Consider the following 21,228-nt stretch of genomic DNA (forward strand, 5'->3'; position numbering starts at 1 on the left):
CTAGACCTGGGGGGGGGGGGGCGAGCTGCTGCTGGATCCGAGTAAAGAGGAGAGAGAGAGGTGCTGCTGGACCCCGGGGGGGGGGGGGGGGGGGGGGGGGAGAAAGGAGGAGGAAGGGAGAACTGCCTGCTTGATGTGTGTTGCGGTGACACCATATACCCCTTGTAATGTCACATGTACCCCTTGAGGTATGCATACCATGGGTTGGGAACCTGTAGTATATATCACCCCATTTAAGCTATGAAAATAATCAGAGACTATCATACTGTACATGCTTGCCATCTTAAAAAAGGGAGGATCCATGGAAGGGAGACTTACAACAAAACAGAACAGCAGAGATGAGGTGGTGTAGACTACAAATACAGAAGCAATTGAGTATCTGTGACTCATGCAGAAAACGTAAGTAGATGTACAAGGGAAAAGTGGGTTAGTGAAGGGATGCAAGCTTATAGAATCATCTCTCAGTTTATAAGTGTACATTGGTCCTGCATCTGAGAGGCAGACTGCGTTGGGTAGTAGAGAGTTAAGGATATGACACATACATATCCACTGATGCTGAATGTAGCTATGAGGTGTGTTGTTAGTTTTTAGCTTGTAACTCCATTCTGTAAAGTTTGTAGATGTCTGCAATATTTTGACCAATAGGCTTAGGCAGTAGGCCTACATTAAACTAGTAAACTAATATCTTTGGATGGCTTGACTGCAACATTACAAAAAATGGATGTATTTAAGTTTTGTAAGCATTAAATTTTGTTTCAAATGTCTGAAACTAAATGCAGAGAGGAAGCAAATCAAGTAACGTGGACATCAAATAGTTTAAAAGAGAAGGTAAGAAAAGGGCAGTTGATTTTGAAGAGAACAGAGATGGTAAATATGTGTCTGGAAGAAATTCCGTGTTGTGGAAATTAACTAAGGCAATCCTGTATTTGGGTGGGCCATGTGCAGCAACTGTTACAAATGTGTAATGTACAAATCCAAGTGCAAGGATGGCTCAGTAAAACTATTTGGAACAAAGAATATGGCAGATCATATGAAGTCTTGTTTCACCAGTTTTAGTAAGCCACTGACCATGGATAATTTTGTGAAGCAAGTGCAAGGTAAGAATTTCAGTGAATCAGCGTGCAGCTGTAAAGAAAGCCTAAGTGCAGCTTGTTGAATAGACTGATAGCTCCTTTGCTATCACTGATGATCCAGGATTTCATTCCTCTGCTCAGCTCATTGATTCATTAGTAGCAAACATGGCAACTTAAGTGTTGAAGACATTTTAAAATGGGCATCAAACCATTAGAATTGTTATATTTGATAAGATGAAGCAATACTAAGAGGAAATGAAGATATCTTTCTGGGTTATGACAACTGATGACATTAATAAGAACTTGCATAGCAATTCACAGTTACCTGGGTTCAAACTGGCAGGTGAAACATGCCATGTACAAATGTGAATACTTTCTGAAGAGATATGCGGTGCAACATACAGAAATTTGCTGTTGAAAATGAACTGGGGTTGAGTTGATCAATACGTCTTTCACAACTGATAAAGGCTCCAACGTCAAAGACCCATGTAGATTGCTCGTGTTATCGCCTAAAGACTTCCATATATATACCATGGAAAAAGATTGTCTGTAGATGCTGATTTTCGTCAAACCTTTATGAGCCAGAACAAGCTCCAGAGGCATCTGGAATAGAGCATTACTTGCAGGAGGCAAATCGCCCTCGAATGGGGGGGGGGGGGGGGGGGATCGGAACAAATGTCCACCTCCATCACACTTGAGGAGATCACGTGGGCAATAGCGGATATGGCGAACGGCAAGGCTCCAGGCCCTGATGGATTCCCCACAAGATTTTATAAATTGTTTAGCAAACACCTCGCGCCAGTCTTACTGAAATTGTTTAATGCACTATCTGATTTTCAGGAATTACCATATACTTGGAGAATGGCAGCGATAACCCTATTATTAAAACCAGGGAAAGATCCGCAGTTATGTAGCTCGTACACGCCAATCTCGCTTCTTAATGTGGATTACAAGATATTCACAAAAATTCTGGCCCGCAGGCTGCAGAAACAGATACCAGGTATAGTGCATGAGGATCAGGCGGGCTTTATAGCGGGACGCCAGACATTTGATAATATCAAGTGTCTGATGCATGTCATTCAGCAGGTGAGAGATGATCAGACCCCTGCAGTATTGCTTTCGATAGACGCAGGAAAAGCATTTGACCGTGTGGACTGGTCGTTTCTGTTCGCAGTGCTACAGCGGGTAGGGATTGAAGAGAGGTTTCTGGGGTGGCTACAGTTGCTATACCAAGCTCTATTGGCCACTTTAAAGATTAACGGGGCATATACAAGAACATTTAGACTTTGGCGTGGGACTAGACAGGGGTATGCGATATCACCACTTCTCTTTGCCCTATCCCTAGAACCACTAGCCTGTATGCTTAGGAAAGATGGGGAGGTAAAAGGAGTGGTGAGGGGCTGGAGGGAACATAAACTTATGTTGTTTGCCGATGATATACTGCTGACAATCTCAAAGCCAGAAATATCGGTAAAGCGGGTAATAGAACATCTCACACAATATGGGCAATTATCTGGATTCAAGCCTAACCTAGAGAAATCGGTTTTTCTAAATCTCACGGTACCACCTATTGAGTTGTCGACCCTTCGGACAGCGTTTCCCTTTGTGTGGGCGAATAAGTCTATCAGATAGTTGGGCATACAGATAACACCACAGCTGGAGGGGCTTTTTGCAGCTAACTTCCCCCCAAAAACAGAAGAACTATTTAGAGAGTTAGATAGATGGGAAGGTCTTAACATATCCTGGAAAGGGCGCATACATGCCATCAAGATGCTGCTGGTCCCGAAATTGCTCTATTTATTTATGGCAATTCCGATCCCAATTCCCACTAGCTTCTTTGCAAAACTCAACCGCAAAATGTTTGCATATATATGGAGGAAGCGCCCGCCAAGGGTGAGGCGAGCTATGATGTATCAATCATGGGAGAGAGGAGGCATGGGAGTCCCTAATTTCTTCTTGTACTATCAGGCGGCACAGATCCGAGTCCTTGCAGAGTGGGCCCCCGGGGCATCTAAGAAATGGTTACACTGGGAGAGAGCATGGCTAGGTAGGCGGGCAATAGAGGATATTCTGTGGATACCAGGCGATGAGCTGGTCCCTATAATCAAAAAGATGCCCCTAGGGCTGAAACACTCAATGTGGACATGGTACCAATTGAGGAGGCGCCTGTTCCCTGAGAGGAGATATTATCGGCAAACAGCAATACGATGGGCAAAGGGATTTCCACTGGGGAGATCGGAAAAGGTGTTTGATAGATGGGCCCAAGAGGGGTTACGTACGTTGGGTCAAATATGGAAAGATGGGGAAATGATCCACTTTACTGATCTCCAGGATGAATATGGCCTGATGGAAAGAGATCTCACTTATTACTGTAACCTGCACAACTTCCTTAAGAAGAAAGCACAGGATGAATTAGACCTAGCCGAAACAGCCCTGGAATCAGCTGTTGGTAGAGGGGGAGGCAAAGGAGGTATAACTCGTATATACTTGGCCCTGTTGGGACGTACTGATTCTCAGGTACTATATCATGCAAAGTGGGAGGAGGTACTGCAGACCACATACCCTAAAACAGTATGGAAGGGGAACTACAAATATTTGCTTAAACCATCCCTAGCACAATCTGTGAATGAAAATGGTTTTAAAATGTTATATTGGTGGTATTATACTCCTGACCGGCTACAAAAAATGTACCCGGAAGTCTCAAGACAACGCTGGCGGGAATGTGGCCAAAGAGGCACATTTTATCACATTTGGTGGACCTGCGAGAAAGTAAAAATTTATTGGAAAGCCGTATTGGAATTGGTTAATAAAGTTCTACAGCGGGCATACCCATGGGGGGCAGAACACTGCCTACTCCACTTCAGGCCAGCATCAATACCTAGCTGGCAACACAGGTTGGCGATTCAGTACTTTGTAGTGGCAAAGCTAGGGTTGGCCCAAGCATGGAGGCAAGTGGATCCACCATCAATACGGGTGGTAAATAGGAAAGTGGACTTCCTCTATCAAATGTCAAAGTTAACAGCTATGCGGAGAGGGTCCATGCTGGCCTTCAACAAAATCTGGACACTTTATGAATATACTGATCAGGTTCATTCACCACCGGGGATAGGGGGGAAGGGTAGCAGGGTAAGAGTTGGGGAAAGGGATTTATTTGTGAAGAAGTACTATGTAAATGTGGAGATGGCTGTTTTCCATTTTGTATTTGATAAAAATTTCAATAAAAAATTTTATAGCAAAAAACATTTGCAGACGAAACTGGGATATAAAATAGGTACCTTCTTCCAAAACCTGTACACAGTAATGTTGAACACAGACGAAAGATAGAACACGGGAGGGACCAGGGCCGGTCCGGAGGGACTAAAAGAAAGCAAATTAGCAGGTAAGGTCTAATTTCACCTTCCTTAGCATCCCTCTGGACCAGCCCAGGATTGGACTGATGGGACATAACAAAGCAGTAGTCCTAAGGGAGGGACCCCAGCAAACCCGCTGTGAGTACTCGTGATGCAAAGACTACCTCCTGGCGACACTGAACATCCAGCCTGTAAATGCTTAGAGAAAGAATGGAGAGAAGACCAAGTCGCCGCTTTACAAATCTCCACTGGAGGCACCAAGAAACACTCCGCACATGAGGCTGCCTGACCTCATGTAGAATGAGCTTTAACCGCCTCCAGAACTGTTCTGCCCGCCAAGAGATAATCTGACGCTATCATTTCCTTGATACACCTAGATAACATGGGCTTAGAAGCTGACAAGTGCTTGCGGTGACCAGCACACAGAAGAAAAAGACGGTCCGAGCGACGGAAATCCTCAGTAACTGCGAGATATCTTTTAAGAACTCTTTTAACATCTAGAGGACGCAACTTCTGCTGCTCTTGCATTCCTGAGGCCGATCCCAGAACAAGAAGAAAAACCAACTGGGACATATGAAAACGAGAAAGTACCTTAGGCAAAAAAGAAGGAACTGGACAAAGGACTACTCGCTCTTTAGAAAATGCCAGAAATGGAGACCTGCAGGAAAAAGCTTGCAACTCCGAGACCCTCCTTGCTGACGCAATAGCCACCAAAAATACTGTCTTAAGCGTCAAATCCTTTAGAGAACAAGCTAGCAATGGCTCAAACGGAGGACCCGTTAGAGCCGAAAGTATCAGATTAAGGTCCCAAGATGGAAAGACCAATCTGACCGAAGGATGCAGAATACTAACCCCCTTCAAAAAACGGGCGACATCGGGAATACTAGCCAAAGACTTCCCTCGAATCCGCCCTTTGAAACAGGAAAGAGCTGCCGTCTGCACCTTAAGTGAAGAAAGAGACAGCCCTTTATCAAACCCTCGCTGCAGAAAATCTAACATCTGAGCAACCGAAGCCTGAAAAGGAGCAACCCCAGCATCTGCACACGAAGCCTCAAAAATTCTCCAGGTGTGAATGTAGCTTAGAGAGGTGAAGCGGCGACGAGACCAAAGCATAGTGGAAATGACTGGAGCTGAAAATCCCCTCTTACCTAAACGGGCTCGTTCAAGAGCCAAGCCGTAAGACAAAATTGAGCCAGGTCTGGATGTGGAACTGGGCCTTGTTGCAGCAAGGTGTTGTGCACCGGAAGATGAAGAGGAGATGCCACCCACAGACGTTGAAGATCCGCGTACCAAGGACGTCGAGGCCAGGCCGTGGCCACCAGAATTACTAGCCCCCCGTGCTCCTCGATCCTCTGTAGGAGACGACCTAATAGAGGCCACGGAGGAAATGCGTAAAGAAGATCAGAGGGCCACTGTTGTAAGAGAGCGTCTACCCCTACCGCTCTTAAATCTCTTCGGCGACTGAAGAAGCGAGAAACCTTTGCGTTGAGACTGGAGGCGAAAAGATCTAGAACTGGAGTGCCCCAGTGCTCTACTATCAAGCGAAACGCCCGATCGCTGAGAGCCCATTCTCCTGGATCGAGAGTGTGGTGACTGAGAAAGTCCGCTTGAATGTTTTCTACTCCTGTTACATGCGAGGCTGATATGGCCGTGAGGTGAATTTCCGCCCACGCCATGATCCTCTCTGCCTCTCGACACAAGAGACGGCACCTCGTTCCCCCTTGGCGGTTGATGTAGGCCACTGCCGAGGCGTTGTCCTAGAGAACTCGCACCGCTTTGCCCACCAGGAGAGAACCAAACTGCTGCAGAGCTAACCGAATCACCCTGGTCCCCAAGAAGTTGATGAATTGAGCCGCCTCCAGAGGAGACCAGAGACCCTGTGTCCACCTGTCTAGACAATGAGCTCCCCAGCCGCAAAGACTGGCATCTGTCGTTAAGGCTACCTACCGAGGAGACTCCAATGGCATTCCTGCGGCAGTGGCGTAGCCAAGGGTGGGCCCATTCCCAGCCACTTTGGGCTCAGGCCCACCCACTAGCAACCCACCTATGATGTGGCTGGCAGGGATTCTCAAGCCCCACCAGCCAAAAACTCCCAACAACTGGCCCTCCTGCATACCTTGTAAATAGCAGATCTTTGCCTGCAGTGAGCAGCGACTGATACATACTGCTCCCAGCAGCCCCACAACCTTCCCTCTGATGTATTCCCGTCTATGTGGAAATAGGAAGTTGCATTACAGGGAAAGCTGTGGGACCAACTTGAGCAGTGTATTAGTTGCTGCTCGCTGCTGGTGAAAATCTGCTATTTAAAACGTATGTAAGGGGGGGGGGGGGGAGATGTTTGAGAGACCATATGGCATGCAGGCGAGAGAGGTAGAGACCACATCAGTTGTGGGACAAGGTGGAGTTCTTTTGCCCATCCATCTTGGACCCAGGCCCACCCAAAATTGGGTGTCTGGCTACGCCCCTATCCTGCGGTCAGATTCTTCATCCGTAGCCACCAAAATAGAGAGCTGCGTTCTCGGTTGTGGAGAGACAACCTCATCTGAAGCAAATCCCTCTGAGAGGACCACCAGGATAGAAGAGACCACTGAAGAGGCCTCATATGAACCCTGGCCCAGGCACTACCTCTATAGTGGTCGCCATGGAACCAAGAACTTGAAGATAATCTCGAGCACACGGACGCTTCCGTTGAAGTAAACCCAGTATCTACTACTACTACTTAACATTTCTAAAGCAGACCGGAGCTTTAGAATCCTGGCCTGCGGAAGAAAGACACGGCCCTGTGCCGTGTCGAAGGTGACACCCAAATTCTCCAGAGACTGAGATGGAACTAACTGACTCTTGGCTACATTCACCACCCAACCTAGGGATTGCAAGAACGCCATCACTCGGCCTGTGATTCGACAACTCTCCTGATAAGACTTTGCTCTGATCAACCAGTCATCTAGGTATGGATGAACGAGGATCCCTTTTTTCCTGAGAGCCGCTGCCACCACGATCATAACTTTGGTAAAAGTGCGTGGTGCAGTTGCTAGGCCGAAGGGCAGAGCACGAAACTGGTAATGCCGCCCTAGAATCGCAAAGCGCAAGAACTTGTGGTGAGCCAGACGAATAGCAATATGTAAATAGGCCTCTGTCAGATCTAAGGCTGTTAAATACTCTCCCTTGTGAACCGCTACTATGACTGACCGAAAACTTGTGACCCTGAGAGCGCGACTGACAGCTCTGGGGTCTAAAATAGGACGAAAGGAGCCTTCCTTCTTGGGAACCACAAAGTAAATGGAATACCGGCCTTGCTTGTACTCGGAAGGAGGGACTGGACAAATAGCTCGAAGATCTAAGAGCCTCTATAGAGTCTCTCGAACCGCACCCGCCTTGAGAGGAGAGTGACAGGGAGACTCCAGAAAGGCGTCTGAAATAGGCCTTGCGAATTCTAAGGCATAACTGTCTCGAACAACTTCCAAGACCCGCTAATCTGAAGTAATGTGGGCCCACCTCTGATAGAACTGAGAAAGCCGAGCTCCTACAGGAACCAGAGGAGGGGCCCTCACACCTTCATTGGGAAGCACGCGAAGGGGAGCGAAAACCCACGCCTGAGTATCTACCTCCTCTACGGTAACCCCAAAAGGACTGTTGAAAAATTGCAACCTCTGAGTCTATCAGCTTGAAATCTACGGAACGTGCGTAGTCTACCATGACCAAACAAAGCACCCCGACTGGACAGACGAGGCCTATCATCAGGAAGACGAGGAATAGAGTCTCCTAGGGAATGAACAAGTTTATCCACGTCTTCTCCAAACAAGAAGGAACCCCTAAAAGGAAATTTACTTAACTTAGACTTGGAGGCCGCATCCGCCGACCAAACTTTCAACCAGAGAAAGTAGCGAGCTGCGACACCCAAGGCCAAGGACTTAGAAGATGCCCGCAACAGATCGTACAGGGCATCAGCTAGAAAAGCAGAGCCCGTCTCAATCTTGGCCACCTCTACATCTGTAGCCGCAAAGTCGTCTGAAGATCTATCCAGGACTCTCTCTGCCCAACGGAAACAGGCTCTAGCCACTAAAGAACCACAAATGGCCGCCTGTACTGCCAAAGATGAAACATCAAAACTATGCTTTAGAAGAGAGTCCAAGCGCCTGTCCTGAACATCCCGAAGTGCCGTTCCTCCATCTACGGGGACCGTGTTACGTTTTGTAACCGCAGAGACCACAGCATCAACTACTGGAAGCTTAAGCAGAGCTCTATCAGCCTCCGGTACCGGATACAAGCGATTCATAGATCTGGTAGGACGAAAAGCAGCATCCGGGACCTCCCACTGAGCTTTAATAACATCCCAAATATCCTGATGCATGGGAAAAGTTCTAGTTGAAGCCATAGAACCCTTAACCAACAAATCAATCTTACGAACTTCTGAGGCTGGAAGTTGATCCTCAAAATGCAAGTAGTGGAAACCACAAAAATAAGGTCCTGCAAATCCTCCTTATGGAACACTAGCCACCAAGGGATATTCCCCTTGGGCCAAGGGAACAGCGTCAGGATCTAAAGAGGAAGTATCCTCTCAAGCATGTTCAGCAAGCTCTTCCTGTTCCTCTAAAAAGGGCATTTCTGGACCCAATATCTAATTGTAAGTCACATGCTCTAGACCTCTTAGCAGGAGGGACAGAGCTGACAGGAACCCCTGACATCCCTGCTCCTGAACCGTCCCTCTGCAGCAGGAAGGCCTGGTACATCTGAAGGACAAACTCAGGTGGAAACCTCCCTGCCTGAGTGGCTGCAGACTGTACCAGAGCCCCTGTCTCCGATTCCCCTAAAATCGCAGAATTGCCAGGGCCAGACGCGTCACCTGACGGAGAAGAAAGAAGTGGATTAAAAATGGCCGCCTTTCGCGTTAACCCCCCCCCCCCCCCCCCGATGCTGACAGACAGCACACCTCTTTAGTTTTTCCGACATAGCGGAGACAAGCGTGCATGCACGTTCCAGTGCCTAAGCGCTTTGCGCCTTTTTTTTTTTTTAATATGGAGCAGGTCCGACAACTGCCAAAAATGTAACAAAGTCTACCCCCGATATCCGAACGCTTTCAGGAGGAAGAAATAAATAAAAGCGGTCTGGCTTTTTTTTTTTTAAACAGCTGATCAAAGAAAGCAAAACACACACATAGAACTACTACTACTACTATTTAGCATTTCTATAGCGCTGCAAGGCGTACGCAGCGCTGCACAAACATAGAACTGCAACGGAGCTGCCTGCTCGTTAAGACAGTGGGGGAAAACAGTTCGTCTCTGTTTTTTGTGTTTTTTTTTTAAATACTGGCTGCCTCTCCCAAAGGCAAAACACCTTTACTCCGAAAGGGTAGCACTTCCCTTTTTTTTTTTTAAACAGCAGGGAGATGGGGAGGAAGGGGGGAGGGACCCAGGACACCCGAGTGTAACACCCCAGATGCTGACAACTAAACAGCTTAATATCAGAAAAAACCTCTAACAGAATTCCCCTGGCATAGAAGAAAGAATAAACAGAGAAAAGATCTATATACCAACAAAGAGAGACTAATGGGCTCACTTCCTACCCGCTGGGAGACTGAGAAAATACTGAGGCTAGGGTCACATGACCAGGGCTCTTACTGGCTCTCTAGAGTCAGAGTTTTTTCTCAGTCTCCACCTGCTGGAAGGTGTGCACAACCCATCAGTCCAATCCTGGGCTGGTCCGGAGGAATGGTAAGGAATGGAGGGTTAAGTGACTTGTCCAAGATCACAAGGAGGAGCAGCAGCAGCAGGATTTGAACTAGCCACCTCTGGATTACAAGACCGGTGACCTAACCACTAGGTCACTCCTCCATCTTCATTTTATCCAAGACTGGATATATGGATTCTTTGAATTTTGTGGATTTTGAAAGCTATCTTTATGATGAGTTCTCATTAGCATTTCTTCTTCATGCTAGGGTTAAAGATCTTTCTAAACATCTGAAATCTCACTAAAGCTTGAAAATCCTTGTATTGGACATGGGCTATTCTATGGAAAAAAAAAGTTTACATTCCCAGTGTTCCAGATTCCTTCATATCCAGGGTAATGTGCATTTCCTACCAGGTTTGTTGGCTGGCCATTTCAGAGAATGGGCTAATAAAGAAAAATGTTGCTTTTTCATGTTGACGAAGATGAACCGACCATGCTTTCTTATGAGACCCTCCAGCATCAGTATGGTCTCAGGTGGAGACTGGTATGCTTATACACAATTGCATCACTATAGCCATTCTCTTCTCACAGCCTATAGAGTTGATTTCAGAGTCCAAATTCGATGAAAATTGGCCTGTGTCAGCAATTCACAAAGGCCTGGTGAGATATTATGAAGGCCTTAAAAAACCCTTTAGGAATGAATGCTGTACACTCTGTATTGGTTAAATGGACTCGAGATTTGGGCACATATTCCATGGATAATTTGAGGAATAGTTTGAAAGATAGGGCATGTCTTGTACAGAGAATTCAGCCTCAGCAATTGCAATACAAATTCATCATGTGCATATATATCCAACTCTCCAGGGCCAAAAAGATGGGTCTTCCATCAGACAGGGCTGGCCTTAAGTGCAGAGTTGCTGTGTCATATAAACATTCTATTTGAGACTGTGCTCCAATACATCAATTTTGGAGAGACCTCTAGACACACCTTAGTACAGCCGGTGTAGGGAAGCCAATCCCTACACAAAATGGATGGCAAAGTGGAAGGACCACATATCTCCAACTTATTTCTGTATACAGCTACAGATTGCAAAACAATGCATTTTGCACCAACTATCATACAATGGAGGAACCGGATGAATGAACTTTTGATTATGGACTAGTTATCAGTGGACACTAAATGGTCCAGGATGAATAAAGTATTTATTAAGATATGGATTTCTTACCTTGATACTCTTCAGATTCGAGTTCGTTCCACTTTTCTAAATACTTTGGACTTGTGACAGACTTATTTGCTATTATTCATGGACATTACTTTCTTTGTCAGTTTGTCAAGTAACAAGATCTTGGGAGGGGAGGGGGATGGATTAAGTGGGGGTAGATTTAGTTTGATTTGGAGGAGGGGTAGGGGATTTAGTAAATACATTGTTGGCTCTCAATTTGGCAGATGATGCATTTTGTTCATTGCACTTTTTGTGATGATTGTTTTCTTGCATTGTTGATGCTTGGCCAATAAACATTTAAACATAAAACACACTCAGGACTCTCAATAACTGCCCCTAATCAGTTAAGCTTTTAAAAATGTCTGCAAAAAGCCAGTATTGATTGACTTTAATTCTTGAAGGAGTGAATTCCACAAGCCAGGCCCTGCTGCAGAGAATATTCTGAGATGAAACTCTTCAAAGTGGACATTGCAAAATGTTAGAACATCTAATAAACCTTTATTCATTCATCTTTACGTATAAGATGACTGATATATTCACAATGAGGCAGCAATACTCAAAGGTGTTTTCTTGGATACATAGTCTGTCCTATCAAAATTTTGGCGTTCCATTCTATCAATGTTTTAGTATGTACATAGTCTTGGACTGCCAGACAGAAAGTGCTATGCTATGCTATATGATTCTTATATTCTGCTAAATTCAAAAGAGATTCTAAGCGGATTACAAACAATAAGTCCTTCTTCAGGAGAATTTACAATTGCATATCTAATACATTAAAACTTTAAAAAAAAAAAAAACATCTTTCTCATCAGGCAGTATAGAATGTTAAACTATAAATTACAAACTATAAACTATTATGCCCAAAATCTTTAATCTCCTGAAGTACTGAACTGAAATGCCATTAACCATTACTGATTGTGGATATACTTAGTGGAGGAAAAATACCTATTGTATCTGAATATATACCACTTTGAGAGCTTTAAGGCTTGCAGGCAGTATACAATAAAATACATTTTTAAAAAGTACTTTTTTTCCTGAGATAACCACAATTTCTTAGTTTTTGAAACATTCAGGGGGGTGGGGAAGTTATCAAAGTGCAGTAAAAGGTGAGCTTTTACTGCACCCTGATTTACCACAGGATTCAGCAACCTAAGGGATAACAGTTCCATAGGTTGTTGAATCCTAAGGTAAACAAATTACACTGCTTGCAAGCCATCTAGCAAGCAGAGTTATTCCAGTAGCTTGGGAACAATGAGCCTCAAAGCTGTAGCCTGATGTTCTTAGAATGCATCCGACAGGGCCATCAGAGCTTCTCTCCGATTCCGTGTCCCCTTCTCCAAAACAAGCCCTAACCCCCTGAAAGGACCTACCTGTGCCACTCCTGTTCTGGCCAGCGGCATATCTAACAGGCTGCCCCTAGCAGTAGTCTTGCACTACTACCGCCAGGGGGAGGTTATGCTTCCTTATACGGGAATATGACCCCCTAGCAGTAGTAGTATGAGACTAGAGATAGGGGGGTCATGTTGAATATTGTGCCGGCCTGTACAGGAATGACTGGGGGATCACCCATGCCCATTCACCACTGGACCACCAAGGAATCACATGGTAGGTCCTTTCAGGGGGTGGAGAGCCCTTTGGGGGGGGGGGGGGGAAGGGAAGCACTGGCCTTCAGTCTTCAGCCCTGGAGCATCAGACTTTGGCTTTGGGCTCAACGCTCCCAGCACAGTAAAATAACCCCAGCTTTGGGCTGGGGTTACTTTGTCATTCTATAACAGAACAAGACTTGCAATGTACACCCAGTATGCACTGGAATTAAAGTTCTGGTTTTTACCCGTAGCATAGCCAGAAGTGCATTGAGGGAGGGTAGGTATTCTCAACCCCCCCCCCCCCCAACATCGAGGCATACCTTTGCTGGCAGGGATACCAAGCCCTGCCAGTTGAAGAGGACTCCTCCATGAGTCCCATCTGTGCTGCCAGAGCAGCACTCAAGTCAGCAGCACAGTTCAGCCATCATCAGTCACAAAACTGAGAAATGCACGAAGAGAGCTGGCAAAGGAGGCCAAAACACGTCTGTTGAATTAAGTGCTGCTCAGTCAGCACAGGCTGGAGTTATGGAGATCTCTTTGGCTGGCAGGAGAAGGGGCTCCGAGCGGAAGGTGAGGAGGCCCCCCCCCCCCCCCCCCCATTGCTATGCCACTGGTTTCTATATAGTAATGAGCTGCTTTACATGCATTTACATGTTTTGCATCTAACCCACAGCAACCTAAACATCACCGTGGTAAAACTAGTCAAGCCATGTTAGAGTCCTTTAAGTCACATTGAGGGACAGTTAACATCACAAAATTTCCAAATGTATTCAGTATTTGATATACTGTTCATTCAAGGTGCTTTCTGAGAGGTTTATAATATAATATAGAAGGAAATAAACTGAAAAGAAATACAACCTTAGAAAAGAAAAAAAATAAAACAGGAAATAATGAGAGAGGTATACTAGCATTGATCTGCCCTGTTTCCCCCTGGAGGAGCGCAAGTGGGGGGGGGGGGAGCGAAAAAAATCAAGATGAATGATCACTTATCAATTGCCTCTTGAAATAAAAATATTTTCAACCCTTGTTAAAAGGTTTGGAGCGAACATTCTAGTCTAAAGATGGGAAGAGTGCCAGAAGGAGGGATCGGTTATACTGAAGATCTTTATTCTGACAGTATCAAGGCAAATATGGAATGAAGGACCACTAGTCTTTTTTATTTATTTATGTTACATTTGTACCCTGCGCTTTCCCACTCATGGCAGGCTCAATGCGGCTTACATATTATATACAGGTACTTTTGTACCTGGGGCAATGGAGGGTTAAGTGACTTGCCCAGAGTCACAAGGAGCTGCCTGTGCCTGCAGTGGGAATTGAACCCAGTTCCCCAGGACCAAAGTCCACCACTCTAACCACTAGGCCACTCCTCCAGTTAGTTATGCTGCGTGGAACTTAATGATTTAGTGGGAATGTAAGGAATCAGTAGTAGTAATAAGTAGAGCAGTAGTCCAGAATAGTGGACTTTGTGAACCATCATCACAATTCTGAATGTTATTCTATGACTGATTAGCAGCCAATGCTCCTGTTGGAGTGGAAGAGTCACATGGTCGAATTTGCGAGAGTTGGTGATGTTTTACCACCATGTTCTGTCCTATTTGTAGTAGTCTTATGTCTGAAGTGTGAACACCATTTAGCAAACTGTTACAATAGTCAAGTTAGTTAATAATAAAGGCGTGCACAAGGATGCATAGATATCTGACTGTATATAGCATTAAGAGTTTATAGAAGCAGGAGTGCACCATATTGGTTATATGTGTCCGAAAGTTTAGATGTTGATTGAGGGTTATGCCCAAGATCCTTACTAATAATTTGAGAGACTTTTGTGCCTGTAATCATGATAGGGGCTGAAAGTTCAGGGTTGACTGAATGAATAGGACCTCCTTGGTCTTGTCAGGATTTAGTTTTTATCTGTGTGTACGGAACCAGTTAGCAACTGTATCTAGTTTTCCATTTATGGAAGTAATGTCTTGAAGAATACTACAGTCTAGAGTGCCTAAAATATGAATATCGTCCCCATATACAAATGGGGTAAGGTCCAGTAATTGAATGAGATTGAGGAGTGAGGCCATAAAGATGTTAAAGAGTATGGGGGCCATAATGGAGCTTTGTGGAATGCTCCAAGAGTGTAGTTGGGATTGAATGTTTTGCCATGAAATGGTACTTGCGCAGCCTTGTAGGTAGGAGGAAAACCAGTAAGAACTGTACCTGACACTCCTATTTCAAATAGTCTTTGAAGCAGTAGTTTGTGATTGATCAAGTCAAGTATGGCTGAAATCCCATCTGATTTGGGTGTTGAGTATTTGCTTTATCTATGAAGTCATCTAGTTATTCATGGACTATTGTTTCCAGTTCTTTAGAAATAAATGGAAGATTTGAAATTGGACGAAGATTAGTAGGATTTGAGATTCCAAGCTTGTGGTCCTTAAGTTTTGGATGAACTAAGGTATTCTTCCAGGTAGATAGGACTTGGCCCTGTTCCAGGCTAATTGTGATCGTAGTATGAAGAAATTATGAGCAGAGAGTGGATACGTTTGAGGACGCTAGAGGGTATGGAGTCATTTGGAGCTGTTGTTGGTTTAATAATACTAAGAACAAGTGTAACAGTGGCAAATGATGGAAGATTGAAGGTGAAAAGTGTACTAGTCAACAAGATGCTAGGCTTAGTAGATAAGCTAGGAAGAACTGAAGTACTGGATTAGGAGAAGGTCGAAGGAGGGCCCATGGAAGAATTGAGGATGGAAATAGTTGAGCTATATCGTCTGAACTTAAATGTATATCAGTGGAAGTGGGAGTGACAGAGGATGAAGTTAAAGAAGATAGAATATCATATAATTTTGCAGGATGTGGAGCCTCAAGAATCTGTTTAGAAAATAAATCATTTTTTGCTTGTTGGATGGATTTTTTTTTAATAGGAGAATGCTAAAGCTTTATAAGCTTGTTAAGTTCTAGCAGTCTTTCCTCCAAGCTCGCTCTTTATGGTGGATCTGGCGTTTTAATAGTAAGAGGGACTCAGGAACCAGGATTTGTTCTGGCAGTTAGAGAGGGATGGAGAAGTAAGAAGTGCTAGTGTGTCATATGCTTTAGCTAAGGAAATACAGTCTGTTCTTCCAGAGAGTTAGCAGAAAAAGTTTCCTGAGAGAGGGAGAGGATCTTGGAGAAGTTCCCTAATGTTAATATACTTGGATCTCTACATGTCTTAGCATATTTCTGGATCTTCTCCCAAGTAGTCCATGTTTCAAGATGTAGCATGAGAAAAGAGTGATCTGTGTAGGGAAGAGAGAAGGGAAGAATCATTTTAATTTCTGAAAGATGAGTTTGGGGTATTAGAATAGTGTCAAGAGTATGTCCAGCATTGTGGGTACAAAAAATAATGGCTTGACAGAAATTAAGGTCCTGTATAAGAATATAAAAGTCAGATGTGAATAGTGCTTGTAGATTATCCAAATGTATATTTAGATTTCCTCATATAATAGGGTAATTAGACATAAGAGAAAGTGAGATAATGAGTGACTAGCGACTGAAGTAAATGAAGGGAAACAGGAGGTGACTGGTAGATTAAGAGAAAGTTTATTGGTTCATGCGTGTATAGGTGAAAAGTAAGGGATTCAAGTGGTGCAGGCCTGAGTTTGTGAGAGGATATGTATTGTTGAGTGGGAATGGTACAATATAGCTAAGCCTTAAGTCATGAAGCAAAAAGTATTTCCCCTTTATAGAAAAGGCGTTCAATCAGCCAATGGTAATAGTGGAGATAATCAGAGAAGTGGAAGAATGGGACAGAGATAATAATGGTACTGGACAAAGTATTCTTACCTGAGGTTGACTTGTCCTGAGGGGGGGAGGGGGCATGGGGTCGAGGAGGGTGATGTCCCCAATGAGATGGGATGTGACATGGAGGATCCATCAGGGGTGATGGTATAAAGGAGAAGGATAGTCCAGCAGGAGGGGGTCAAAATAATTGGAAGGCAGCCGATCATGATATTGAAATAAAGGTGCATCCTCAGGTGTGCATGAAGAAGCACACTAAGGAGCACAACTTGCGCCTTATGCGCATTCCTTTGGTGTGTGCCACAACAGAAGATTGAATTTAGAGTGCATATGTCACTTTCAGGTGGGTGGAGCCTACAGTCTAATGTTCACAGGCCTCCAGGGATGAGGGACAGTGCAGGAGTCTGCAGTAGAAACAGCAAGCCTAGTAATATAACGATCAGCCTTAACGCAGCTTGATAACTTCTCCCTCAGAGTCATTTTGCATTCATGCAAGAAAAAATAGTTTTCATATACAATTTAATAAATTTTAGTGTATCAAAATTTGTATTGGAATTAAAATTTGCAGATCAGCATATAACTGATATTGTATATCCAATATAAATATTATTCGACAAACTGGACGCATATAGAGATTAAACAAAATGGAGTGTACTGAGCCTTATAGTACTCCCTGAACTCATGGGCAAAGAATTCTATTACACACTAGTAACAGTATTTCTGTACCATGTTTAGGCTGAAATTTGAACTGAAAAAATCTAAAACTTCCTGAAATTCGATAAAAACCCATCAGCTGTTGAAGAACATTCTCCAAATTTTTTGCCAAAAAATGCAGAAATAAAATTGAATGATAAATCTCTGGATCTTTTGGGTCTAAAGTAACATTCTTGAACAGTGGGAGTACAGAAGCCAGTTTAGGAACAAAACCTTCATTAAATGTTACTGCATACCACTGGTGGGGGAGGTAGCTGTGATTGTGGGGCACCTGTGGGGTGGCAAGTTTGAGCTGGAGGAAATAGTTTATCCATACAGGAGTAGTTGAGGGGGACTAGTTTAGGGGATGGAACAATTTGTGGGGTGGTAGGATATAGTTTTTGGGCACTTTGTGTTGTATTTTATCAGTTGCAGGTAAAGTATTTTTTTTGGTACGGGGTAGTTTTTATAGTGTTACTTTTTGAGGTGGGGCAGTTTGTGGTAGGTTTTTTTTTTTTGAAAGGAGTAGTTTGCAGATGGTAATTTTAGGAGGTAGGACAGTTTTGGAGTGGTGTGGCAGTTGCAGAGCTTTTTTGGGATGGTGTAGAAGATATAGGAGGTAGTTTTTGAGGACAGAAGTTTGAAGGATGGTGGGGCTAGTTTTTAAATGTGGTCAGTTTAGTGTGGTGTGGCAGATGTGGAGAGGGGCTCAGTTTTGGGGATATGAAGTTTGGGGGTTTGGAAGAGAAGGGAAGCCAACCTTTTAAACTTCTTTGCCCTGTTCTCTAACTGCTACATTTCAGTCTACATTTCAATGTTACAGAAGCTGAAACTCCTTTCATAGAAATGCACTGGATTTTTTTTCTTTTTTTTTTTTTGGGGGGGGGGGGGGGCCATATCTCTTCGAAACCCCTATTGCGATTTGGCCCAAATTCAAAACTCATTGTTTTGTTTTCTTGGGCCAAGTTTCATCTAATTTCATTAAATTTTCTGGCAGTTATTTTGCCCCCAGACAGACACTTTTGACCCCTTTTGTATAATTTCTAACTTCTGTTGGGTTGGAAAGAATACAAATACAGATAGGACAGCTTGCTACTGTTTGGTGAACTGAGTGGTATCGTTAGCCATACAGTGTGTGATCTTCTCAAGCAAACAGAGGTTATGGTAACCCCCTACTACTGCACGAAAAAAAAAATCCTTGGAGGTAGAGGATAGTTGAGCTGCTACCAAGAAAAAGACCTGAACATACATGAGGTAGAGAAAGCAAAAGCTGCAGCTCTAGCATATTAAAGGGAGGATCGCAGCTACTGTGTTTCCACGAATATAAGACACTGTCTTATAGTAATTTTTCTTCCCCAAGACCCACTAGGTCTTATTTTCAGGGAGGTCTTATTTTTTTTCGGGGAAACATCGGGGTCGCCACCCCCACCCAAGGTCGCCCCCCCCCCAACCGAGGTCACCGGGCCCCCCTCCACCCGCCCTCCGTCGCTCCCAACCTGAAACGCCTCCTTTCACCTTCCTTCGCAAGTTCGGAGCAAGCAGCAGCAGGGCAGACCTCTCCTTCCTTCTGTGCCTCGCCTTCGCCTGACGTTACGTTACGACAGGCAAGGGCGGAACACGGAAGGAAGGAGTGGCCTGCCCTGCTGCTGCATGCTCCGAACTTGCGTTTCAGGTACTGGTAGTTCTGGGAGCGATGGAGGGCGGGTGGAGGGGGGGGGCCCGGCGACCTCGGGGGCGGGGGGCGGCGGCAGCGGGCTTTGTCCGGCTCTCGGCGGCCCTGCTTCAGGTAGGTCTTACTTTCGGGGGAGGCCTTATAATACAAATTTGCAGCAAGACCCCGGTTGGCCTTATTTTCAGAGTAGGTCTTATTTTCGGGGAAACACGGTATAATCACAAGTTCAGAAAATTGACTGCTAAGCAGCAGAGTCACCTATGAGATCATAGATCTAATAAAACAAAAGATGCAGGCCATTATGACAAGCACTTCAAAGGCAAACTGCTGGGACTAAAGAGATGAAGAGCAGGGTATATTGCTTGTGAAGCTGTTCACAGAACTTAAGTTAGCATTGAAGTCCACTTGCTAGATTGGTTAGCTTAGCTTGCAGACTTGAGAGATGTTGTACCACATGGCTCAAACACACTAAAAGCCACACAGTGCAGAGAAAAGCAGAGCTTCTATTTTAGCAACAGCAGGAAGAAAGACAAAGGCATGAAAATCCAGGGGCCATTATTTCTGATCATTAGCTGTTTCAGTTGGAGAATCAATAATTAAGCATTTAGATAGCTGGGTGGCTGGTGGATATGAGGGTCACTTCCCTGCCTGGTGCCAAGGTGGTAAGACCTCGTGTGTTACCTAGATAAAATTTTAGACAGTGCTGGAGAGGAGCCAGCTGTTTTGGCACACATGGGTTCCAATGGAATAGGAAAACATGGCAGGAAGGTTCTGTAAGCCAAATTTAGGCTCTTAGGAAGAAAACTAAAATCTAGAACCTTTGAATACTTTATCTGATGTTAAAAATGTTCTTTGAACCTGTAATGGAAAAGTTTGTGCTTGACATTGAGTTCTGCCAAAGTATTCATATCATATTTAATGTTTCCTTCAAAGCACATAATGAGTTCTGCCTAAGTGTTGTTATCATATTTAATGTTTCTTGAAAGTACATAATGAACTCCCACATGGATATTTAATGCTGGACTCTCAGGACAGGAATTGATAGCATTATCATATTAAATGAAGTAATTTGTTCTAAATGGAATGACAATATGCTCAGGGCTTGGGATGATGTTTCACATGAATCTCTGGAAACCTGGCCAGTTCCTGGGGATGCATTAAGAAACTGTCACTCCTTAGCTACACGTCAGCCTTATTCAATTGAATGAGATCATGTTTATTGGTCAGTATAAAAGCTGGAAGCTAAGAGCAGAGAGACGGAGGTTTTCAGAATGGGAGCAGACGTGTTACCCAGGCCCTTTGTGCCCGCTGAGACTCTCTGCCTGGCTGCAATTCAAGCCTCCCCAGCCACTGACGGAGATGTTGTCACCACAAGCGGTAATGTACGGTTTATAATTTACTTACTTGAATAAAGTTTATTTAATAACCTTTGACTGCCTCTATAGTCTATGTCTGACAGAGATATACTACTACTACTTATCATTTCTATAGCACTACAAGGCATACGCAGCGCTGTACACCATACACAAAAAGACAGTCCCTGCTCAAAGAGCTTACAATCTAGATAAGACAGAACAATTAAGGGTAAGGGAATAAAGAGGTGAGGATAAAACGACAGGGCAAGTGAGCAGTGGTTAGGAGTCAAAAGCAGTGGTAAAGAGGTGGGCTTTAAGTTTGGACTTGAAAACGGCCAAAGAGGGGGCTAGACGTACAGGCTTGGGAAGTTTATTCCAGGCGTGAGGTGCAGCAAGATAAAAAGAATGGAGTCTGGAATTAGCAGTATAGGAGAAGGGGACAGATATATACGCGAGAGAACCTAAAGCAGAACATAGTAACATAGAGGCATATTTTCAAAGCACTTTGGGAGGCTAAGTTCCATAGATTTCTATGGAACTTTGGGAGGCTAAGTGCTTTGAAAATGAGCTTGATAGTAACATAGTAGATGACGGCAGAAAAAGACCTGCATAGTCCATCCAGTCTGCCCAACAAGATAAACTCATATGTGTATACCTTACCTTGATTTGTACCTGCCTTTTTCAGGGCACAGACCGTACAAGTCTGCCCATCAGTATTTCCCGCCTCCCAACCACCAGTCCCGCCTCCCATCACTGGCTCTGGCACAGACCGTATAAGTCTGCCCTCCACTATCCTCGCCTCCCAACCACCAACCCCTCTTCCCCCACCTGCTCCGCCACCCAA

General features: G+C 44.5%; 1 protein-coding gene and 1 long non-coding RNA gene across 2 annotated transcripts in view; both read right to left on the reverse strand.

Annotated features, from left to right (window-relative positions):
* Positions 1-21,228, reverse strand: part of ELP1 (elongator complex protein 1) — a 1,128,708-nt gene that overhangs the window by 191,283 nt on the left and 916,197 nt on the right.
* On the reverse strand, positions 8,743-15,919 carry LOC115463641. Its single transcript, XR_003941049.1, has 3 exons — positions 15,909-15,919; positions 15,112-15,113; positions 8,743-8,830 (listed from the first exon to the last, which is right to left on the reverse strand). It is a non-coding gene; the product is annotated as an uncharacterized LOC115463641 (long non-coding RNA).

Source organism: Microcaecilia unicolor, chromosome 2 (assembly GCF_901765095.1).
Source record: "Microcaecilia unicolor chromosome 2, aMicUni1.1, whole genome shotgun sequence".
Taxonomy (NCBI): Eukaryota; Metazoa; Chordata; class Amphibia; order Gymnophiona; family Siphonopidae; genus Microcaecilia; species Microcaecilia unicolor.